Source organism: Berghia stephanieae, chromosome 4, assembly GCF_034508935.2.
Source record: "Berghia stephanieae isolate SIO BIC M18660-M18661 chromosome 4, UCSD_Bste_1.3, whole genome shotgun sequence".
In the NCBI taxonomy this organism is placed as follows: Eukaryota; Metazoa; Mollusca; class Gastropoda; order Nudibranchia; family Aeolidiidae; genus Berghia; species Berghia stephanieae.
Window position 1 is genome coordinate 7,707,639 of NC_088363.1, and position 2,500 is coordinate 7,710,138.

Genomic DNA, 2,500 nt, shown 5'->3' on the forward strand with positions numbered 1-2,500 from the left:
AAAACGGTCCCAGTTTTGAGGGGCATGGATTTCTCTGTGGCCCCTGGCAAGACAATGGCTTTGGTGGGGAGTAGTGGTTGTGGTAAGAGTACCTCTGTACAGTTGGTGGAACGTTCTATGACACAGACTCTGGAGCAGTGGTGAGTGTTTCATTTGGTGTTGGTGGGGAGTAGTGGTTGTGGTAAGAGTACCTCTCTACAGTTGGTGGAACGTGTCTATGACACGGACTCTGGAGCAGTGGTGAGGTTTAACATTTGGCCTTAGTGAGGAGTAGTGGTTGTGGTAAGAGTACTCTGTACAGTTGGTGGAACGTGTCTATGACACAGACTCTGGAGCAGTGGTGAGTGTTTCATTTGGTCTTGGTGGGGAGTAGTGGTTGTGGTAAGAGTACCTCTGTACAGTTGGTGGAACGTTTCTATGACACAGACTCTGGAGAAGTGGTGAGGAAATAATTTAAGGATAAAGAGTTATTATATATTTCAAGATGGTCAATGACCCCATTTTTGTGTGTCACAAGTAAAGTGGTAAATTCCTCTTTAAATGATGACAGTTGTGGTGCCAAAGTTATGACAATAGTTTTCTCTCCTTCCTTATAATCAAGGTTGCCAATTTTCTGTATATTTACGGAATTCAGTACGTTTTAAACCCTCAGTATATTTTCCTATCATCTGCTAAACGGGAAAAAAGTAAATACACAATGTCTTTTTACTGGAGTTCAGCACTCAGAAAGGGGTTGGTCTATGTGTTTGTGTAAAATGTCAGTAAATGTTTGGCATCCCTGTATAATGGTTTGCTTTTATTTGCACTTTGTGTTATTATGAAGAAAGGCAGCTTTCATATTGTTAGAAAAAATAATAATAATAATAATAATAATAATAATAATAATAATAATAATAATAAATAATAATAATAATAATAATAATAATAAATAATAATAAAATAATAATAATAAGCATATTTATATAGCGCCTTTCGACGAAACCTCGAAGCGCTTAAAAAAAAAAACAAAAAAAAAACAATTCAACCAAGTTAATCAAAACAATTAAGAGCATAAAAGGGCATCAATACATCATCAATATAAATGTCACATACAATACATTTAAAATTCAATTAAGTAAATATTTCCTGAAAAGATGTGTTTTCAGGGCTTTTTTGAAATGTCTATTGAGCTCGAGAATCTCACAGATTGAGGGAGATCATTCCAAATCGTGGGTCCGAATTTCATAAGAGACCTATCACCAAAATACTTGAGTTTAGTTTTAGGAGATGCTACAATTTTGAATCGTGGGATCTAAGATTTCTCAGAGGTACGTATGGTTGGAGTAAGTGTTGAATGTAAATAACTCATACTTGATCATCTTGTCACAATTTTATTGATTGTGTTGTTTTTGTTGTTGACAGTATTATCATCATTATTATTGTAATCATTATTTTCTAAAAAATTGTCAACAGTGTGTGGACAACCAGGACATTCAAGTCATTGAACATCCAATGGTTGAGGTCCCAAATCGGTATCGTGTCCAGGAGCCTGTGCTATTCGACCGAAGCATTGCAGAGAATATTGCCTATGGGGACAACAGTAGGACGGTGCCTATGGAGGAAATTATCGAAGCCGCTCGCAATGCAAATATCCATTCCTTTATATCCTCTCTACCCACTGTAAGCAAATCATTTACATATTTGACTCCTTTGGTTTGATTTTTTGTGGATTGTGGTCTTGTGGTATGACACTCACCTTTGGATAGGAAGGTCCTGGGTTCGAGTCCCGCTCTGAGTGACGCATGTGCATAATTGAATCCTTGAAAAAGACTTTTTACTCACATTCTCACCATAACTGGATACACACATTTGTGCTACTTACCTTTTGGCGTCAGAGTGATGATAACTTATTGTCTAGCCTAAATAAATGCTGGTTGTCAATAAAGATTATCCACTGGGTGGGATTCCTGACCTCCCATAGTGGGCAGGGAGGTACTTACTGTGTCTTCTATCCCCCTGTATCTGTTTTCCAACTTGCTTTCTGTCTTTGTCTTGGAATGAAATTACTCGGTTTTGTCCTGGTCCTGGCTGGATACCCTGGCTGAGAGGGAAACAGTCAAATGTATAGTTAGTTTTGGGAGATGATTTTTTTTTCCCTTGTAAATCATCTCTCTGTTATGCACTCTATTATGTTTTCTTTCTATAATACATGATTTGTAAAACATTTGAGTGTATTCCTCTTAGTGGGGACCTGTGCTTGTGTCTGGATGAGACTTTTAGTGATCTCAAACTAAGTACTTTGATAGTGCGCTCTTGGAATCTACACCTGTTTCTTGTTTGAACCAACTCCCTTTGTCTTACCTTTTCTTGCGTGGTGCTTTAATTGTAATTCTAGAACTTTTTACTATCCGTTTTCTTCCTTTTTACTGGCGCTGATATGACCTTAGTGTGTTGCAAGCGCCGTAAAACCCTTAAAAACAAACAAGCAAACCAAGATCATCCATTCTCGCTCTTTTACACC

General features: G+C 37.6%; 1 pseudogene across 1 annotated transcript in view; it reads left to right on the top strand.

Annotated features, from left to right (window-relative positions):
* LOC144971677 (phosphatidylcholine translocator ABCB4-like) overlaps nucleotides 1–2,500 on the top strand; it is a 12,318-nt pseudogene that overhangs the window by 6,422 nt on the left and 3,396 nt on the right. Inside the window, exons 6-8 of the transcript XR_013645176.1 lie at nucleotides 1–105; nucleotides 302–369; nucleotides 1,468–1,659. The exon at nucleotides 1–105 is cut by the window's left edge and continues 57 nt beyond it. The product of XR_013645176.1 is annotated as a phosphatidylcholine translocator ABCB4-like (transcript). The remainder of the gene's footprint in view (nucleotides 106–301; nucleotides 370–1,467; nucleotides 1,660–2,500) is intronic.